Below are 23,079 nucleotides of genomic sequence, written 5' to 3'. Positions count from 1 at the left end.
GAGCAGGAGAAAAGCAGCAGGAGAACAGGACACTCTAAGTAGGTTAGAGCTCCCCTCTTGGGTCAAACTACCACAGCTTACAGTAAAAAAGCAAAGCAGTGAGGAGGGGAAATGAAAGAAGAACAGACATATTTAAACAGCTCCTGCTAACTCTATATCGGTATCAAATGTTCAAAACTGTAGGACTGGAGGGCAAATTTACTAAATGTGAAATAGTGCTGAACCAAACAATTATTCTCAAATTAAAAAAAAATTGGTAAATTGGCAAGTTCTTTCAATGCAAAGGCGCCACATTTCTGTTTAAATTAAGATACTTAAGATCATGCTAAAATAATTCAAAACATGTTATTTGGCTGCCACAAATGGTGAAAAGATAGGATTTTCTTGAACAGAGATATTGATTAGACATAAGCTTTAGTTGCTCGATGAATGATCGAATGCCAGAGAAGCGATTTTGTGGCATTGTTTGCACTGATTTGCATAACTCACCTAGTGAAAAATAAATGTATTTGAAAATATATGCCTTTTACGGAGTGTCTATTTACACCAAGTGCAAGTATATAGCGTGCCTTGTTGGCAAGTGCTATTTGCACTAGCTCCGCCTAACAATGCCTGGTTGGGCCAAACAATACTAAAAAAAGGACACAATTATTTCAACATCTTCAGTGGCAGAGTCTGTAGAATGTAAGGCTTGTGGAAAAAGGTTTTGACGCGATCGACCTGTGTTCGAATCCGCCTTTTGCCGAGCTTGCTCTTCTCTCTTTTCCCATCACATATCACATAGGAAAGGCATTTACTTTCAATAAAAATAAGGAAAATATCTAAAAGTGGAAATTAAAAGCCTAACAAAATGTTTAATAATAATAAAAGTATTTATTGGGTAGGGGTTGGTGTAAGGAGGGCTTTTATTGTCCCATTAAGGCGGCATCCATTTAAAAATTTTAATAAATATAATCATTTACACTCTATGTTATTATTGCATCCTGTTAATGAGGTGCAAATAGTATGTATCTGACAAAATAAAGTATAAATAACATCTAATTACTATTCACACAAATTGCAAAGAACTACTACTTTTACATGGTGTAAATAGAATATATCACTATTTTCACTTAGTATGCTACTTCACTTAGTAAATAGTGAAATAGCTAGTCTAGTTGCTATTTACACTTTGTGTAAATATCTATCGCTAAGAAAATATACAATTTTCACTTAGAGTTAATAGAATCTAATTGCTATGTACACTGGGTGTAAATAGCATCTATCACTATTTGCGCCTTGTGTAAATAGCATCGCTATTTGCACTTTTGGTACTCTAAATTAATGTATTTGTTTATTTAAAAAATAAATGTGTATAATTTCATTTATTTTTTTCACTAAGGGAATCAGGCACTTAAAATAATGAAGAAAGCAGACCGAAAATAAATCGGTGAGATCATGGGCGTGATTTATTTTTAGTAAATTCCCACAACTGGTCTGACTGAAGTAGCTTTTACTTGAAATGTAAACTTCAATTTAAAAGTTAAAATATGTTGTTCAGAAAACATAAATGTTAAATTACAAATTGCGACAATGCTACGTCATCGAAAAATGACTATTGCAATGTTTCGTTAGCTTAATTGCATCAGAGACTAGTTGTCTAGTTGCCTGCACATAACTCATGTTCTTTTAAATGGCTGTGGATATTGATGTGGAGATTTTTATGTCCATATTTGCTTTGTTCATCGGGTATTTTCTCTCCGATTTCATGGCAGCTACCTAAAAAGATCACACCACCTCTGGTCATTAAAGCAGCAGTAACTGTTGTGGTAGAAGCATAATCATGCAATCAGTAAATTAATTTCCATGGCTCTGTTAAAACTGCATCATGGAGCAAAAATGCCAAATCCAATGTCATCCATTTCAGACTGGACAAAGAATTAGAGCAAACCTCGTCTGTTTAGTCATATGCACTCCTTTAATAGCAATTAACTGCTGACAACGACACGGTAAACAAAAACAAGTCGCCGTCGCACACCAATACAGCTCACATTTCTTTTAATTAAAAGCGTGCAAGATCGTGGATGACATTTTGTCTGTCCCCTGTGAGTGAGCCTTGGCTGAACAAGACTCATCTGGTCTAATTAAATTGCAACAAAAGCCTCACACTGACTGGGCTGTTGACTGGTGCTGAGACATGTGGTTGACATGCTGCGGTTTTACGATAGCAGCACTATAGTACACTCCTCCTAATATCCTCAGAGGTCTTGAATCTATTCCAAATATTCTCACTTAATTTTCACCCCTGCACTTGCGCTAACAACTTAATAACGGCTCTTACATGCTCATTCAAACTAAATCTCCCCGTTCCAGGTTCATAAGGGAAAAGTCCCTATAGCATTTTTTATCCTGCAACACCAAAACATCTGCTGACATACGCACTAGTCGTGGCAATCTTCGGATTATCATATGAATGATTGAAGCAAAATGGTAGAAAATAGAATAAATCATAAATAAATATGGCAAAACTTTACAATACGGGTGCACGAATATGCATTAATTCATGCTTAACTAATGCACAGATAATCATGAGTTAACTGATCATTAGCTAAGGATTTGCAAAGGTATCATTATGTTATGACTTTACTTGTTGAGGCACATGACTGTTAACTAATTCAAAATTAATTCAAAAGCCATAACCACAATGACATATTACTTAACAATTAGTTAATAGTCATGTGCCCTGACAAGTAACGTCATAACATAATGATACCTTTGCAAATCATTAGCTAATGATTAATTAAAGCAGACAACTGGAAGTTGAAATGCATGGCTTTGACCATTGTGGTAATTAACACATTCATTTACATTATTAGTTAATATAATATGTTAATAGGGAATTAATACATGGTGTCATATTTAATATGCATAATAGCAATTCATATATTACTTAATCTATTAAGCATATAGAATGTTCATTAGTTGCTGATGTAGTAATCATTAATACAATGGTTTAGTTCTTCATGAGTCATTCATTAACTCTTGATTATCTGTGCATTAGTTAAGCATGAATTAATGCATATTAGTGCACCCGTATTGTAAAGTGTTACCAATTGTTTATTTATTTTAATGTTTTTGAGTCACATACTCTCTGAGGCTGGATTTATTTAATCATAAATACAGTTAAAAACACAGAAATATTACTACTATTCAAAATTACTACTTTTAAAATGTAGTTTATTCCTGTGATGACAAAGCTGATGTAATTTATTATTTCAGTCCTCAGTGTCACATTCAAAAATCATTCTAATTTGCTGATTTGGTGAAGAAGATGCATCTCAATAAGATGCTATTTAAAATTGTTGCGCTGCTTAATATTTTTCTGGAAACTGATACAATTTTATTCATGATTCTTGAAAAAACAGAGAGTTCAAAAAAAAATTTTTTTTTAATGATCTGGACGTCTTTACTGTCACTTTTGATCAATTTGATGCATCATTCATTTCTGAATTAAAAAAAAGAAAAAAAAAAGACCCTAAACTTTTGAATGTGTGTTCAGTCTGTCGCCTCTAGCAATTTTGGGCCCTATGAAAGAATATGACGTTGAATGCCCCAATTGGCTGATGAAATATTGATTAAAATTGAGATACAATTTATACAAAGCTAAATTTACTTTCAAGAAAGGCTTTCTACAAAACAAAACTTAATGAAGTGGTCACAATCATGTCCGACCCACTCCATGTCTCCTGGCATTGCGTATCTTAAGATGTGTCCTTTCTCTCTCATGCCGTTCATTTTTCATAATCAACATAGATTGACAGATTGATAACATAGGCATACAAAAAAACATTATGGTAACATTATGATATATTTACATAAATATAAATCTATATACCTTTTCTAAATGGCTACAACAAGTATAGTAGCCTCCAGTACAGATACATTTCATGTCGGAGTGGGATTTGAGCAAATATTTACCCGTGAGCGTGAGTGGTTCATGAGTGGAGCGTTTTGCTGTATTTTGCCGGAAATGCAGAAATAAACCATAATTTTGTTATATTTGTAACTCTTTGGTAGATTATACATTTATAATTTATATTACATTACTGCTAGTACTGTTACTACTAATAAAAACAATCTTCGGGGGCCCCAAAAGTACGTGGGCCCTTAGAATCTTCCTAACTCACCCCCCCCCATTATTAGTTTGTTCTTACAATACAAGCTTTACAGATTATGCCGCCACTATAAACAGCACATAAAAATGAACTTCTTTGCCAGAATAAGCTACAACAAAGATTGCAGTGCAAAATAATATTTCCTTATGAGAGTGATATGACAGTATAATACACCAAATACACAAAATACTGACAAAAAAATAATAAAAAAAACCTGTGTTTTATGACTCATATTTTACCCTTACTGGCTTAGTCCTTCTTACATTTATGCATTTCCTTGAGAAACAGACCTTGCTTGTGAGCTGCGTTTTTATTTGTATATAGCTGTGTAATTACCAGATAATTTTTAAGGAAGATTTAGGGCCAGCTTTTCTAAACAGGGCAAATTAGCATGAGAGCGCAATTCCAAAAAAGTGCAGATGGGAGTGGAAAGTTCAGCGTGTGATCTACTGATGGCACACAAATTAAAGAACACAGCCGGATCATTTCCATAATGACCAACGCAATCTACAAAGAGCAGCGCAAATTAGCGTCTGGTTTAAGACATGCTTTTTTTGGCATTAAATAATGCTGCAAATACCAGTAAATTGACTAGCGCAAATCTTAGTAAATCACCTTGTGTGATTCATTTAATACCCTTCTCCCATAAATTTTGCGTCTGAAAGGGAAACTCCTACAAATGCATATGCAATAAGGACAGCAGAAAAAGAAAAGAAACATTTTTTCACTGCATGTCTTTAGTAAATCCTGACAGTAGTTTTCTAACACCAACAGAGGGTATGCGCTGGTGCAAGCTGTTAGTAAATCTGGCTCTAAGTATGGCATATCAAGGTCTTCTACCATGTGGAATTTACCTAGCTAATGTCATCCAGAACCTGCTCTTGTCTTTCTCCTGTTACAAATGAGATCACAAGAGGGGCCTGTCTTTAAGTTAAACATCTTACAGGAACATTTTAAAGATTTCATCATCTCACTCCAAACCACATCAATGTTTTGACAGGCATTTCAAAAAATTGCTCAGACTGGGAGAATGATGCTGGCTTAGTCTGATAGTCAAGTAAACCAATTCTTGGAGAATTGTCTTTGAGAAACATATTTGGGTTTTTTTTCACTTTCAAGCTGATGAAAACTATGTTTTACACAAGTTCTGTGCTGAACTGAATTAGTTTTTTTTTTTAATAAACCATACCGTTTGTCCAAATGCTATTCTAATTGTTTAGATGTGCATCATTAGTCAAAGTAGAAAGATTCTTCCTCTTCCTTTGCACTTATGGTAAGCGCTAATAAACATGATAGCAATAGCAATGAAAGCCATTTTGCCCTCGCTCTGAAACAAAAGCGGATCTCTGATCTTCCCGTACAAGAGCAGCTGAATATTTCAGTAATTTGTATGCAGAGGTGAATAGGGTGTCTTTGCATTGCATTGAGGTGATGTGATATTTAGCATGAGCCCATCTTTGATCTTCAAGAGAAAGACAAGAGTGCAAGATGTAAAACTAAGTGCGATGTACTCCATGGAAAATATTGATTTGAAATCTAAGTCGCACCATTGCCAAAGGGAATAATGCATATTTGAGGCTCATTATTTCCTGTTCAAAGCAGGACATTTTGCTCCGACCAGACACACATAGTTTTAGCTCAGTGTGTTTAATTGCCATTTGAAACTGCCTCTGTTTCCCTCTGCTCTGTGAATTGGACAGTAACGGAAGCTGAAATGTGTTAACTCTGACAAATGGCTGTGGTATTTAGAGTTGCATCTCTGTTGTTTGTTTATGCTAATGATTTGAAGGTGGACACAAATATACTCACACAGACATCTATATTCCCTCTCTGAATCAGCAGCTTTATGATTATATATATATATATATACACACACACCTAAAGGATTATTTGGAACACCATACTAATACTGTGTTTGACCCCCTTTCGCCTTCAGAACTGCCATAATTCTATGTGGCATTGATTCAACAAGGTGCTGAAAGCATTCTTTAGAAATGTTGGCCCATACTGATAGGATAGCATCTTGCAGTTGATGGAGATTTGTGGGATGCACATCCAGGACATGAAGCTCCCGTTCCACCACATCCCAAAGATGCTCTATTGGGTTGAGATCTGGTGACTGTGGGGGCCATTTTAGTACAGTGAACTCATTGTCATGTTCAAGAAACCAATTTGAAATGATTCGAGCTTTGTGACATTGTGCATTATCCTGCTGGAAGTAGCCATCAGAGGATGGGTACATGGTGGTCATAAAGGGATGGACATGGTCAGAAACAATGCTCAGGTAGGCCATGGCATTTAAACAATGCCCAATTGGCACTAAGGGGCCTAAAGTGTGCCAAGAAAACATCCCCCACACCATTACACCACCACCACCAGCCTGCACAGTGGTAACAAGGCATGATGGATCCATCTTCTTATTCTGTTTACGCCAAATTCTGACTCTACCATCTGAATGTCTCAACAGAAATCGAGACTCATCAGACCAGGCAACATTTTTCCAGTCTTCAACTGTCCAATTTTGGTGAGCTCGTGCAAATTGTAGCCTCTTTTCCCTATGTGTAGTGGAGATGAGTGGTACCCTGCTGTTGTAGCCCATCCGCCTCAAGGTTGTGCGTGTTGTGGCTTCACAAATGCTTTGCTGCATACCTCGGTTGTAACGAGTGGTTATTTCAGTCAAAGTTGCTCTTCTATCAGCTTGAATCAGTCGGCCCATTCTCCTCTGACCTCTAGCATCAACAAGGCATTTTCGCCCACAGGACTGCTGCATACTGGATGTTTTTCCCTTTTCACACGATTTTTTGTAAACCCTAGAAATGGTTGTGCGTGAAAATCCCAGTAACTGAGCAGACTGTGAAATACTCAGACCGGCCCGTCTGCTTAAATCACCTTTCTTTCCCATTCTGACATTGAGTGTGGAGTTCAGGAGATTGTCTTGACCAGGACCACACCCCTAAATGCATTGAAGCAACTGCCATGTGATTGGTTGATTAGATAATTGCATTAATGAGAAATTGAACAGGTGTTCCTAATAATTCTTTAGGGGAGTGTGTATATATATATATATATATATATATATATATATATATATATATATATATATATATATATATATATATATATATATATATATATATATATATATATATATATATATATATATATATTGTCACATGTCTGTCTGTTTAGTTTAGCTTTCAGTTGTGTTTTGATTCTGTCATGTGTTCCTTTGTCTTAGTTTCCCGCTATTTGTCTGTTTCCTTGGATACCCTTGTTAGTTAAGTTTTGTTCAGCTGTGTTTAGTTAATTATCTTGTTTCTGTCTCCTTTTTAAGTTCCTCTTGTTCACTGAGTCTTTGTCTAGTCACTGTTATGTTTCCTGGTAATGTTGGATTGTGTTTCCCTGCCTTTTAGTTTGTTCCTAAGTGCCATTATTAAAGTTTAAGCTTATATATGGATCTTCTGAGTCTTCAGCCTGTTCCTGTGCACAACCCAACCGTTACATATTTCAGACTGTCTTCCAAAAAACGACTCTATAGGTCATTTTTCAAGCACCTTATTACAACCTTTATTTACGTTTTACAGTCAAGCGCCCTCTAGCTGGCGTAAAAATAATGACAGTGTCGTGTTACATCAGTCGTCATGAAATGACGTATGACTGTTGTTACCGATCAAAATGCGTGTTCATTTAAATGCAATGTGTGGACTTTTTAATCACAATTTGTCATATTTCAATTTAGCAAAAATATTTTTTTATGAACAACTACCTCCACCACACCCCTAAACCTACCCAGTGATTTATAGTGCACTTTATGAGCACATGTGTTCCCTGGGATCGACATGATTGCATGATCACATGATTACATGATGTTGTATTTTGCAATGCTCTATCAAATGAGCTACGCAAAACCCTAAATATGACGCAAATAAAAGGAAACAAAGCATTAAAATGAAAGTGTCCTGTTGTCGATAGGTGCACAACTTTAGTAAACGCTCCTATGGGTCGTATTTCAGGGAAGTGACAAATGACTTAAATAGGTGTATTGGTTGGAGGACATGTTTGTTTATATATATATATATATATATATATATATATATATATATATATATATATATATATATATATATATATATATATACTGTATATATTATATAAATTATATAAATCATAAAGCTGCTGATTCAGAGAGGGAATATAGATGTCTGTTGCATGAACAAACAAGAGATGCAACTCTAAAACTCTACAAATCATACTTTAATGTTAATATTAGACATAATATGGCTATGGTTGGCTATGAAACAGCTGAATCCTAATATTTCTGGTTCTGTCACAATACTGAATTCTTCTAATTAAAGACAGTTGGGGAAGCATGACAGTTAATATCCAATAATCGTCAAATGCTATAGGAATCAATGCACAAGAGAGAACTGCTGTGTCAGGAAGAGACCATATCAAGTCTTTGTGCTGAGACTTTTACTTGGACACTGCACAGTCCCAAATGAACTGGCCCTGCACCATTACACTGAGTAATTGCAGAAGCTTGACGCAGAGAGAAAAAGACAGTGAAAGAAAGAAAGATCAAAAGTGACAGTAAAGGCATTTATAATGTTACATAAAAAAATGTAATTTCTTTTGAACGTTCTATTCATCAAATGATACTGAAAAATAGGTATTATGGTTTCCACAAAAAATATTAAGCAGCACAGCTTTTATTAATATTGATAATGATACAAAATGTTTCTTGAGCAGCAAACCAGCATATTAGAATGATTTCTGAAGGATCATGTCACACTCAAGACTGAAGTAATGAGACTGAAAATTCAGCTTTGTCATCACAGGAATAAATTACATTTTAAAATATATTAAAACAGTTATTTTAAATTGTAATATTTTATTATTGTTTTTATTGTATTACTACTTTTTATATTTGTATGAAAGAAAGAAAGAAAGAAAGAAAGAAAGAAAGAAAGAAAGAGAAAAAGATAAAGGCACTTGGTCAACGTTCCTTCAGAAGTGCCTATGATGCAACCTACTGTAACTCAGCAGCAAGATGAGACTGTAGATTGTGAATAGGATAGATGTGCAGTGAATATGACGCACAGCTACAAATATTCCATACACAACTCAATATGTCCCCTAAAAAAGACACATTAAATATTGCATCAGAAAGAAGCAGGCACAAGTGCATACCATTATAAGAACAAGGGCCACAAATTTGCAGATGCGCAGACAAGAAGGGCTTCTGCAGGGTGAAGAATAGCGGAACTGAGAGAGTAAGAAAAATACATTTTTTAAAGTCTGCCTGTAGTCAATAATGGTGTCCCTTAAAACTCATCTTGAATCACCAAAATTACATATTTAAATGTTTTTTTTTCTTGTGAATTCTTCATGGCTTAAAATAGCTTGAATGTAACTCTACACCCTTGCTTCATTTAGTATCCGCGGATTCATGAATATGCAAATTAGCCCCGCCTCCACGCAATCGCACCACAAGCTCAGAATACCTGATCCACTCGGTCAACTTTACTTTACAATACTGGTTTAATTCACCCATATATGTTTGAACCAGAAACTGATTCAGAAGAAATGGAAGAGTCAATTATACAGGCTCATCTACAAGTCGATGTATCAGAATGTTAATGCATTTTATGTATCGCTCTCTACAATGTCGGACGCATAATGTTAATTAATATGATTAGTCTTTTGCTTAACTAATAATGTGTTGTTAATGTTACTCAATCATGTTCCCATTCGCCATCTCAGAGTCAGACAGTTGTCTTCTAAAAATCTATATCCTTAAAATGCTTTGAACAAATTAGAACATCAGTGGAGAAAGGCATATTTCATCATAACATCCTAATATACATCATATACATAATTCACCCGCTATATTGCTAAATGTACCCGATTTTTCACATCAACAGAAAAATATAGTAATGATGATATTATAAAGCCCACCCGCATGTCGGTTGCAACATATTTGTGACATACAACTGCGTTTTCAAACTGTGTTTATGAGACTGTCTTTGGTTCAATGCAGTTTTAAGGAGAAAATACTCAGCAATGGTGACATGAATTTGCACATGGTTTGTCTTAAAGCATATTAAAAAACACCACATAGACATATAAACAACATTAAAAACTTGATTTTCACCAGGGGTCTTCAATAGATATTTATGGGTATATGTTCGTATGGTTATACACTCTATCAATTTTTTTTTTTACCCCTGACAAATAGAAAACCACTTCATTCTTATATGTACAGTATACAATTCCACAAGCTCTGCTGTCTGACCTCTACTGTACTACAGCTAATAAATTCATGCCTGGCCACTGCACTTGTCCTTTCATGACCCCACCTATTACAGAATATGATACAAAACAAAAGCAACACAAAGGAGAAACTTAATATGAATATCACTAATCAAAACACACAGGAAGGTCACATGGATGTGGAACCAAACAATGTGAATCACAGCAATGCACTTTTACCCTGCAGGCTGAGTGCTGAACAGTTTCAAGCAATAAGAGAAAGTGAAAACTAACCAGACCGTGCTCAAAACACTTGGGATTCATAGTGGCACAATGACAGAGAAAAGCGGTGTAGTAGAACGCTGTCTAGAGATGACCACATTTTCAGCCATTGTTTTCTTAAATCCAAAGAGATAACAATGCACTTTGAAAGTTCATGTAGCGTTCAGGAATCATATGAGACTACTGCTGATTTTCATGGATCAACAACAAGGGCGTAGCTGCCACCGCAGGGAAATGAGAGAGAGAACAAAAAAAGTTCCCCCAACACTTTTCCCGACTATACTCCCTGATTTGAAAGAACATCCATGCCGAAAGCATGAAAATCTCTAAGAAATACTCAATTGCTACACACAAACTGCCATACTGTATATTGCGATAATAATAAAAAAAATATTCACCTGATGAATTGACTACAGGAGGCTTGAAAATTCCCTAGTTCTGTTTTGAACACATTTAATTATTTTTTTGATGGATTTGAATATATATTTAAAAAATCTCAAAGACTATTTATTATAAAGTTTTAGATTTTTTTTTTTGTTAGAAATATAGATTTTTTCTGTGAATTTGTGTTTTTGCAGATTTCCCATTCATTTCCTACGGTGTCATTTTTGACTGAAGAGCACTTAGCATGCTTGAATCATGCCCTAATTTTTTTTGTGTTTTACATACCTAATGCTAGAAAAGTCACCAAGTTTCATATTATTGTGATGAAGCTGTGATTTAAAAAAATTCCAAATGTGGTTCATAGGTTCAGTTTTTCATTGGTGTGTGTGTGTGTATAAGTGTGTGTGTGTGAGTGGATGTGTCAATATCACACTCTTGATGTTTTAGAGTGTCACCCCTTTACTGCTGTGTACTTTTTTTCAGCATCATGGCCGATTTGTAGATTGTACACACAAATATTCTGAGAATGTTTGTGTTTTTGCCGATTTCCCATTAATTTCCTATGGTCGGTCATTTATGACCGAAGACAATGAACGCTACTTTTTTAAATTTTATGACCAATTAGCATGCTCGAATCATGACCCCAATTTTTGTGTGTGTTTACATACCTAATGCTAGAAAAGTCACCAAGTTTCATATCATTCCGATGAAGCAGTGATTTAAAAAATTTCAAAACAGAACATTTTCCGGTCAGAAATGACCAAAGAGCAGCAGAGGGTTAAACTGCCGATATAAGTTACCTAGCTGTTGTACAGTAGTGTTCGGATATTAATATCCGCTGCAGAGTTGATAGGCCCGTCTCTTTAACAGAGTCCCCTTTAAGTTCTTACATGCAAATTCTAATTCAACTTGTGTGGTGTGGTGAGTTCAAATCAGATTGACACTTATGAACTGAAAGAGAGGTGATTCATCAATTCTGTATTTTGCGCACCCCTGGATGTGTGATAATCAATAACTTTGTTCCTAGAATCCGTCCATTATTGCAGCACCTTGCCAAACCCATTACAGAGTCCTAATGCATCTTGAGGGACTCAAGCCCTCCTACAGATGGCAAGCACTTTGATGCATGATTCCTTGCTTCCACTGTACGAGGATTATTATGCTGCTGCTCAATCAACCCCCTGCTTTCCTCGACTTTTGGAGGCATTTGGGTAAATAAATCTATATCAACTCTGTGTCATACAGTAATGAGTATGTGTATGTCTGTATATTTATGCATGTGTGTGAAGGGGTTAGACGGTGACTATACATCTTTGAACAGCCGTCTGCGGAGACCTTAAAAGCTTACTGAAATGGAAATGTGGTTAAATATAGATTGATTAGTTTGTTTGTTGTTGCAGATTGATGTTTTCAGAATACATTTAGCATATTTATCTCATTTTTCTGAACTAAACAATACGCCGTGCCACCATGTTTCACCATAAAGCATCAAGAAATATCAGGAAGGTGCTCACCACATGGAGAAGAGATCTTCCCCTTGGCCATGTTTTTGTTCTAGTAAAGAGGCTTCTCGTTAGGGGTTGTCTTTTAAATCTGCAAGAAAGCACAAAATAAATGAATTAAATAAAGATCAGAGATGAAATGGAGGGAGAGAGAGAAGAAAAAAAAACAAGGTGTAATTAGGAAGCAGACAACACATACATACAATCAATAGTTTGAAAAAGCCCAGAACACAAGCAAACGGAACACCCTTATGGATGTGAAAACCAACACAGTATGTTATTACTGCGAGTGTTGTCTGCAAGCTCTGTGTTTCACGGCTTTACCCGTAATATCTAGAGCTCGAGTTTCACAGGCGCTTCTAGCAAAGTCTGGGCCAAGCCACAATGAAACTTTTGCGCAATCAATATCATGTAATATGTACAAAGCCCCACATGAAAAAAGAGGCTTTACCTTTTTCTCGCTTCCTCTATGCTCTTATGGACTACACAGGATGCTGTTCTATGACACAGGACATTGTTCTTGTTATTTAAAACCCCGGAATCTCACAGCAAGGATTCGGAATATCTATATCCCAGTCCATCCGCGCTTCTCCTCTCTGCCTTGTGGAAATCATTTTATTCTGACAATATTTCTCTCTTTCTTTTACTGTCTGAAAAGACACTAATGAGCCTCTCCATACAGGCCTGGCGGTAGACAGAGGCAAGGTGATTATGCAAACACAAGGTCTTGAATTGCTAATGAAAGCTGGGGAATATGTAGAAGACAACTCTGTAGAAGAAGAAAAGGGGAAAAAAGGAGTAGAAAGTTTGTTTCTGGACTCTTTTGTAAAATCAGTCCTGACACTCAGTGCTATTAGTAGCCCATTAAGCAGTTCAAGGACAATAGCTGTCCTCCTGTTTGACCATTTATCCTCCAGATCTTGTTGCTATGCCCGGTGCCTAAGATCAAGACGGCTGTAGAATATCAAGGGCTTGCTAAGAAAGTATGCAACCTAGGTCAAATGATTCTTTTACTTACACTCTCCAAAATATTGTTTTACAAGGCCACATTGTTTATCTTCCACATAAAGTATTGAGCAATAATCTTGTTTTGTTCAAACATAATGAAGCAAGTTTTGCTGCCATATGAAAGCATAACATTTCAAAAGCACAAGCTGAAAAGCCCCTTGATATTGATTCATGCCTGTGGGTGTTACAATCCACACAGAAAAGTAGGGCAGCTCAACCTGTGCAAGGTGAAATGACAATGTGTGCCTTCCCTCTCTTATTCCCCTAAACATACTGGCTGTATGTGTTCAATGAAAGGACCATAGGAGGAGGACAGCAAATAAAATCTATTTCAACCCCTTCCTTAATCATCAGCGGTATAGTTTCCCAAAGCCGCCGCCATGGATAACACATTGGGGCAATCAGCCTGTCATTGTTCTCTCAGACGCTGTGGCATAAAATGGCTTCCTCTTTAAAGAAGAGAATGACGTGCTTTACATGTAAGATGCCTGGTCAGAATGTCCAACTTTAGTCTTTATCCATCAGAGACATATGGTTTATAGTTATTTTCTCAAACTGCTTAGCTTTTGATAACTAATAACTGAAGTCTTTATCCTTGCTAGTTCCAGATTGTTCTTTTCTTAAATGCTTTCAGCTTGTCAAAATGGTATTGAAAAGCATTAAAAAAAATGCACCAATAGATTCTCTGAAGATTTATGTTTCACTTTTTTTTTTTCTACTGTGATAAAAATGTTCATATTGAGAGCTAACTGTTTGAAATGTATAACAACAACATTAAAAAAAATCGTACCAATCTCAAACTTTTGAACAAAGTATACAGAACATGTAACAGAGAAAAGAACAAAGGCCGGTATGCTGGTATTTATCAAACACTGGTATATCCTCTCATTGACCAGCGGCCACAGTGATATCTATCTCATTCAATTATTCTGCCCACATGGACATCTTGCTAAATCCTTTTCAATCTCATGTGCTTGATTAGTCTTCAGTTCATGCTTGATTTGCCCTTTGCTGTGCATCAACCTGGGGCCTGTTGTAATGGATAACAACACACCAATTAATCCCATCATTGTGGCAATTAAATAGATTGAGTGCCATGATACCAACAGGGATTCCAGTAGGTGCCGGGGGTGGCAGGGGATGGGAGCAGTGGATTGATGCTCCCAAGAGCCTCCAGGAGACTAACACAGATGAACGCATCTGCTGCACCTCCAAACAAAGAGTTAACAACTAGAAAGAGTGAAACAGAACATCGATTTAACACTACATTAACTGTGCTCTATAATGTGGCATTTCTCCCCTCCTGAGTTAAACCCGAATCCATTAGAGTGGCTTATTAGCATGGGTCAAGTTTGATCCGTGTGGGGATAACGTGTGTCAGTAGACTGTTTTGAAGTAGCTTGTGGTAGCACAGAGGGGATATCTCACAGCCTGCATAAAGAGTTAGTGTCATGGTGCTCCTAAGCGGGTCTGGATTATGGAGGAGTTCAACCAACTTTCCCTAGCATATTTTAGCTTTGGGGCGACAGGGAAAAATGAGTCTACCTGGAGTCTCCGGAAGTGCAAGGTGTCAGGATCTCAGAGACTTAAGTTAGGTAAAGAATCCTAAAAAATGATCCCCTCTTAATACGAATCCCAAGTTGAAATGTTGTAAAATACATGAAGACTTTATAGACTGATAGGTTGAGACTGTTTGAAGAATTCACCTTCCCAGAATCTGGCAATACGTTTTGTGATTTAATTGTTAAATCCCAAAAATTCAAACAGTGACACAAGAGGATGTGGTGCTGGTTCTTAAAGAGTCTCTCTCAACCTACCACCCCCCCCGCCTTTCTCTCTCTCTCTCTCTCTCTCTCTCTCTCTCTCTCTGTTCAATGTCTTTTTCTCTCCCCGTGTCTCTCCTTTGTCTCTGCTCTTTTGCCATGTTCACGTTGGGTAAATGAGAAGTGGCAATGCACACAGACACATGTACAGTGTCTGTTCTCATTATCTCTGAAAGAACTGCCTCCTCCCTCGGCCCCAGTGGCACTGTGCAGTGCAATCCAAGTAAAAACAAACTGAATGCATTAAGAGCACTCATCAAATGAATGCAATCACAAATAAACAACAAATACAGAAGCAATATTTTAGAAAAGAAGAGACCGATTCACTGAGAAATTGAAAAAGGTTTTCACATCAATCTCCCATAATTTACTTATGAATATATAGTATTACAATGAATTAATACTTTTATTCAGCAAAGATGCAATAAATTGATAAAAATCTGCCATCACAAGAATAAACTACACTTACAATTCTACAAGCAGAGTTGCATTAATTCTATACATTCGATTCAATAAATGCACCCTTGGTAAGCATAAGAGACTCAATCCATGCCATTCATTGAGGTGTCAGGACTGTTTCCTGTCTTAGCACAGCATGTTAGAGAGATCATTACATGAACTTAATGAGCTTGTTAAGGAAGAGTTTAACCCATGGGCAGAGGGACAGAGCATTAATCTCTTTGCTTTGGGCTAATTACGGTAGAATCCCCACACAGAGGCATATCAGCATTGTGACCCCTGTCTCCATCCTCCCATTTAACATTCATATATGAGCATGAAGACAATTTGCAAATTGTCTGCACAGGCTTACTGCTCTATTTGCAGACCTGAAGACTGAGCTGAAACGACTATAATGTAAAAAAAATAAAAATAAAAAATAGCATGGAGCACTACTTAGTGGCTGCGCTGTTTCAATAGATTCAATAAGATCACATAATGGAAGTAAATCAATGGCCTCCATGTTTATGTCCAGTAACGACAGTTTGAATTGTTCATGTAAAAGAGCAGTAGAAAGCAATTTAACAATTTTTTTTTTTTAATTTTACTTGCCCTTAACTGAGATTTATCTTGAGAACATTATTGATGTTATTAGTGCAAAACTCTAAGATATGTAGAACATGCTGGTCTGCCATTAAAAACCTCTCTGTTATTGATTCTGTGGTTATTGATTAAGTTATCCTAAATTGGCTTTTAAGGTCCTTTTCTTTTCAAATCAATACTAGAGTTACTTTAACAGTAGTTTGTTATATTCAACATTGATTTTAAAAACCTTAATGCTGAAAATCTTTCTCTTGCACTGCACCTTGTAGTCTTATGATCAATGTAACCTTCTCAGTGCTTAAAATGTAGAACATGTGTAAAGATTACTCCGTTTAGTATAACCGGCCTTTCAACACATAAAATATAACAAAATAGAATGCTGTCAATATATACACCGATCAGGCATAACATTATGACCACCTTCCTACTACTCTGTTGGTCCCCCTTTTGCTGCCAAAACAGCCAATGACCCATCGACCCTTACGAAAAAGTAGTATACTTCAAGTTCATTTTATGATGTATACTTAAGTAATGTTCAAGTATATTTTATGTAGTAAGTATACTAATATTAATGTGTACTAGTAGTAAACTTGTAAGTGTACTATTTCAATACTGCTTGGGACTAAATTGGCCCACTTTTTGTATATAAAAGTGTACGTTTAAGTGTACTATAAGTGTAACAGTAGTAAACTTTAAGTGCACAACTAGGTTTCTCATTTGTACTGCATCTGTAGCTTATACGTATACTAGTAGTTTACTATTTTAATATATGTAGTACATTTTTTTGTTTATTAAAGTACACTGAAGTGTACTCTCAGTATACTACTCGTTTAGTAGTTTATACTGCAAGTATACTTGTAAGTTTTCTTTAAGTGAACATAACATTATACTTATAGCTTACCATTTATACTATATTTGCACTTTCATTATACTACTATATTCAATTGTAGATATCAATTTTTTACACTTATTACACTTATAACATACCTTTAACTATACTTTAACTAATTAAAAAAAATATCATATTCTAGCTTCATGCTAACTTTTTTATCAACACTTGAATGTGAGTAAGTTTCATAAAGAAAGGCAACATTTTAAACAAAAGTCTACAGAGAACAGATAGAACGATGGTCAAAACATAGATGGAGTAGATTGAGTCCATCAACACTCCCAAAGCTTGGATGGGTTCTACATTTAATTTGGTAACATTAGGCAGTTTTGATTTACATGCTGTTTAATGTTTGATGTTTCCGTTATTTTACATTTGCGAGAGCAATCTTCTATCACTTGTTTCGGCCTTGTTCAAAGCCTCCTGAAAGGAGCTGAAAATCAGTAACACTGTAAAAAAAATTCAGGTATCCAATTGAAAATGTTCTAGCGACTGATCACATCTACATTTTTTAGTTGGCCAAATTTAATTTCTGTGAATTAAATTGCATCAATTCACAGAAATTCAATTTGGCCAACTGAAAAATTGGAGACCTGAATTTTTTTTACAGTGTATGTAATGGGCATTTGTTTTTAAAATACGCGCTGTATGGGTAGACCAATCACAACAGACTTGGCCGTCTGACCTATCAGAGCAGAGCAGGCTTGTGGAAAGGAGGGATTTAGAGAGACTGAGTAATCCGTCGAGTCGTTTGAGAATCGTTGAACATTGTGGTGATGTGCAATGTATATTATGAGAAAATAATTTTTTTCTACCTTTGATGCATGTAAACCTGCTGCCGCCCCTGACCCTGTCACTGGTTCCTCACTATTCCTTCCTTGTACCACTTCTGATAGATGCTGACCACTGCAGACCACTGGGGGAACACCCCACAAGAGCTGCAGTTTTGGAGATGCTCTGACCCAGTCGTCTAGCCATCACAATTTGGCCCTTGTCAAACTCGCTCGAATCCTTACGCTTGCCCATTTTTCCTGCTTCTAACACATCAACTTTGAGGACGAAACGTTTACTTGCTGCTTATATTCTACCCACTAACAGGTGCCGTGATGAAGAGATATCAGTGTTATTCACTTCACCTGTCAGTGGTCATTATGTTATGGCTGATCAGTGTATGTAAACATCTCTAAATCAAAATAAAATTACCTGAAAAAACTAAAAAATTTTCTTTTATCATTTTTTAATCAAGTGGATTTTAAAAGCAAACACAAAGTATTGATATAAATGCACTGTAAATGCATTGTTGTAGATATATAAAAATGTATATATTATATATATATATATATATATATATATATATATATATATATATATATATATATATATATATATATATATATATATATATATATATATATATATATATATATATATATATTTATATATATATATGGTCAGTCCAATCAAGTCATATCACTGACTGATCATCTGCTTAAAACGAATTAAAAAAAAAAAAAAAATGCTGAGAAATATTTCAGCATCCATGTGACCCTGATGCAAAACAATACTAATAATAAGATAAAAAGTATTGTTGCACTTCTTTTAAGCATACAAGCATTAACCATACTTACTACAGAGGTTTATGCTTAAAACAATACGTTTTGCTGCTCAGGTTATTTGATGTTTTAAAGGATGTTTAGATATTCTTACTGGAAAACAAGACAAATACTCTTTTATAAAATATGCCTTCAATAGATAGTTTGAGAGAGGCAGCGGTTATCGATTCTCTTACTATCAGTACACTAACCCCAATAGATAAAAACCCCTCTACTCTACTGATCTACTCTGTGGCACCATTTGATTCTTAGTCAGCCTCATTTGAATGTGTGTCCTATTCCGACTGGGATCACTTCACCTCTTCACAGAATGGCAGCTTAGCAAGTATTGCTTTCCTCTTCCCCTTTCTCTCTCCCTCACTCGTGAGACCAAGGCAGCCATGAAATATGGTCACCAGCAAATTGAGATTCATCAGGCAACCTGTCTTGCTCACTTGAATCTATATTCAATTCTGGAGCATCTGTTATGGCTGAGGCAGTTCAGGACACGCTGGTATTGTGAGGGTGAAATTGTGCTTGGATAAATAAACTTACAGGCATAATAAAATCCAATGAAAATATATCACAGCCTCAATAACAGTGAGAATCTTGAAATCAGTTTCTTGAAGAGAAAAAAAATATATTACTGCAAGCTGGTGGCAAACAAAAAACAGCTCCCTCCTTCCAGGCACATCTATAGTTCGTTCATAAATACAAAAATAAAAAAAGAAGCATTTTTAGTTGAGTTGAAAGTCATATCAGCTATATTCAACATTCATGATAGTGTTGTTATGTTAAAACCCGAGAACATTAAGAATGTTTCTCTTTAATGGCTTTTAGGGTAAAAATTGACAACAAAAAAAAAACGTACAGGCGAAATGTAACTGCCCATACTCTAGAGAGCTCATCAAAGATTGAGATGCATCTCTACCGTAGGGGAGACAAACTAAATGAGCGCACATACTGCTTAGGCAAGCATAAAATAGCCTGGCCGAAAATCACGGCCGGTAGCCATGACATTGCTAAGAGAATAGCCTCAGCTTTCTGAATTGAGGCTTATTCAGCACAATGGAGACTATTAAACAAAGTCCCCCTCTGTGAAACTTGATTCCCTGTCCAGCTTTAGATACCCACAATGTTTCTTTGCATGCAACTTTGTATGCATATTTATGTTACTTGTTGCTGCCCTTTTGGACAGGTCACTTTTGAGTTTTTAAACCTGGTTAAATAAGGAAATGAGCGTGAGGTAAAACAAACATTTCAATAATTGTATAATTGCAACAGTGCTTTTTTCCAACCTATATAGGCAGAGTTTCACTAATTATAAGCATGCTATGATGTGAAAGGCGAGACTGGTTTTGACATAAATCATAGCAAAAGACAAACAAAGGCAAGATGCCAAGCCTTGACAAGAATTACAGGAATAGCAAATGACTATAGCATATTCAGAACGCTTTTGAAAGCTTTCTTGCAATGCAAACGCGACCTTGTTTATAGAGTGCCCTTGCTCTTTGCATGCATATTTTCACCTCTCTCTTTACGCCTCCTCCTCAAACATCACCTGATACTAAAATGTCAAATATATTCAACACCAACAATCATCCATAAAAGCGCTCCACGTTCACACTGGTAAGTTAATACTTCCTGTGCCCTTCAAAGGCGCGCTAAAGGACGCTCACATTTGCACTTAACTACTCTCACATTTATTCCAGGTTTGCTCTCTGTCTCCTTGTGTGCATATTTTATTTACTTTGCTTGTTTAACCTGTACTAACACGCAGAGGCGTAGGATGATTGAAAAGGTCCCTCATAATATCCATATATACGGTTAGCTGATAAATATTAATTAGGCGATATGACATTCACCCCTAAAGACAGGTACGTTGGCACTTACAGCAATAATAAAGATGTTAGGAATCAGTTATACAGTTTTAATCCCCACAGTTGGAGGTAGAATAAAAGGGAGCACATGGTATTTACTAATTTCACACACCAGATGCCCCTTAGATTACATACACATGCAAACATGGCAATAAAGGCATGCTAATCAAACAACATTAACATAAAAAAAGCATAGAAAATGCTTTTGGCTGGATAAATTCTGAAATCAAAATATTAACCCAAACTATGCTTAACAACAATAATAATCCATGACTAATTTTAACTGAATGAGTATTGACGTTTCATAGCCTGCATAATAATCAATCGGTTTACTGGTTGCTAAAAGTGATAAAGGCACAAACTGAAAAGTAGTGAGACAATATAAGGCATTATATAGGCTTGGCTCATGAATATTAATTAGGTGACAGGGGAGTACGAGAGTACAGGGATGTCAAATGAAGTCCAGAATCAATTACGCATGCTTTAATCACCAATATTGGTAAAAAAAATTAAAAATAAAAAGGAACAGTATTTACTAAATTCACACACCAGAGGGCTTTAGATTACGTAAACATGATAATCAAGGAATATTAAGCAAACAACATTATATAGAAAAAAAGAGACACTCACTGCTCATTGCTCTGGGCTAGATAACATCCACTAATAAACCAATTAAAACTGAAAATGAATGCAACATATGCTTAAAAAAAGAAAAAAAAAAACAGTACAAGCAATTTAATCTAATAATGTTTATTTAGTAATAATGGTTGCTCTGGCCCTTCTAACATGCAACTTTTTCATATTCATCTCACTCATTCTTAGAGCACAATGGGTTGTTGAAGCTGATAAGGAAATGCAGGGCTCAGAGTAAACAGCGGTCAGTAAAATGACAATCAATACCCACACTTCATTTAGTTCATGTTAATCTGTACCCTGAACAACAGTTTTAATATCTTCTCACAATGGGCACTTGAAAGGGATTTGTTTATTTAGCATGTTAAGCCTCACAGTCAGTCCTCCTTATTATATTAGCCTCACACCTGACTGAATATCCGGAGCAGGACACCAAACTACTTCAGAAATGAATTTATGGAAAAATACAGCGGAGCAAAGGAAAACTGACACGATGAATTTATTGGAGATGTACATCTCAGTATTTGCCATGAGCTTTGGTTGAGTGCTATGAGTCACTTTGACAAGACGTCATGTCAGATGTTCAAGAAGAATGGGATGTCTTTCTATGTTTAGAAGGAAATTGGTGAGTGTATTCTTCTTGTCTTTGATGAGGGGGGATTTCTATTGAAAAATACATGGAACTCCAGATGGATGTGAGGCTTTTAAACAGCTTTAAGACAACAGGTTTGTGGTGTTGTGACGTGAGTTAACGTACAGTTTAGAAACTACAGCACCACGCTATTGACATCTTTTTTTTTTAGGAACATCTTAGAACAATTCCAACCAAATATTTCTTGAGAGAGAAAAAAGTGTGTGGTTTGTTATACTCCTCATGATAAATATAAATAAATACTGTCTCAAACAAGTTATTATTGGACCTGCAAAACATATTAACAACAAATAAAAACCTTCACAGCCCCTATCATTGTTAGATAGAGGGAGGCTTCCGAACAAAGTGACCTGTTTACTGTGCACTAGTCAGAGAACTGAAGCTGATTGGCATTCCATTTGCATAATCAGGACATACACTGGGTGTCGGTGGGAAATCCAGCACTGATTTCCGCCATTCCACTCGCCTTGTCGATGCACAGTGCAATCAAGCCCGGGATTAAAGGTCCTCCAAAGATCAATCTCACACCACTGCAACTCTGCTTACATCGGTGAATGCTGATATTCTGATACTCAACGTGTGAGTTGATGCAGAGGGAAAAACAGATCGAAAAAACTACACCGTCGATGGAGAACAAAATTAGATCAGTCACTTTTTGTCACTTTCACCCTCGAAATCTCCACCCATCACGCTGCGACTGTAACATTGTGTGTACGTGACTATACTGCCATTTGAGTTTAATTTCCTGCTCATTACAAACCTCAATTTCTGTGAAAGATGGATACAGTCAGAACGCATTTGTGATTCTTTTCAAAATCTCACTATGGCAGCACATTTGATTAAATATTAGGTGATAATAAATGCAGCTAGATTTGAGAGCAATATAAGTCTGTCAGTGTTCATTGTTTTTATCACCCTTTTATCACCATCATAATAGCATTCCTATTCATAGGCATTTGTAGTCAAAGTATGGTTCAAGGTAGTCTT

General features: G+C 36.1%; 1 protein-coding gene across 2 annotated transcripts in view; it reads right to left on the bottom strand.

The window, feature by feature from the left end:
• lingo2 (leucine rich repeat and Ig domain containing 2) overlaps nucleotides 1-23,079 on the bottom strand; it is a 380,872-nt gene that overhangs the window by 136,508 nt on the left and 221,285 nt on the right. For both annotated transcript variants that reach the window (XM_079838709.1, XM_079838710.1), the window contains exon 4: nucleotides 12,587-12,665. The gene's annotated coding sequence lies outside the window, so the exon portion shown is untranslated. The remainder of the gene's footprint in view (nucleotides 1-12,586; nucleotides 12,666-23,079) is intronic.

This window comes from Gobio gobio (genome assembly GCF_949357685.1).
Source record: "Gobio gobio genome assembly, chromosome: 16".
In the NCBI taxonomy this organism is placed as follows: domain Eukaryota; kingdom Metazoa; phylum Chordata; class Actinopteri; order Cypriniformes; family Gobionidae; genus Gobio; species Gobio gobio.
This window is presented reverse-complemented; position numbering and strand designations above follow the sequence as displayed.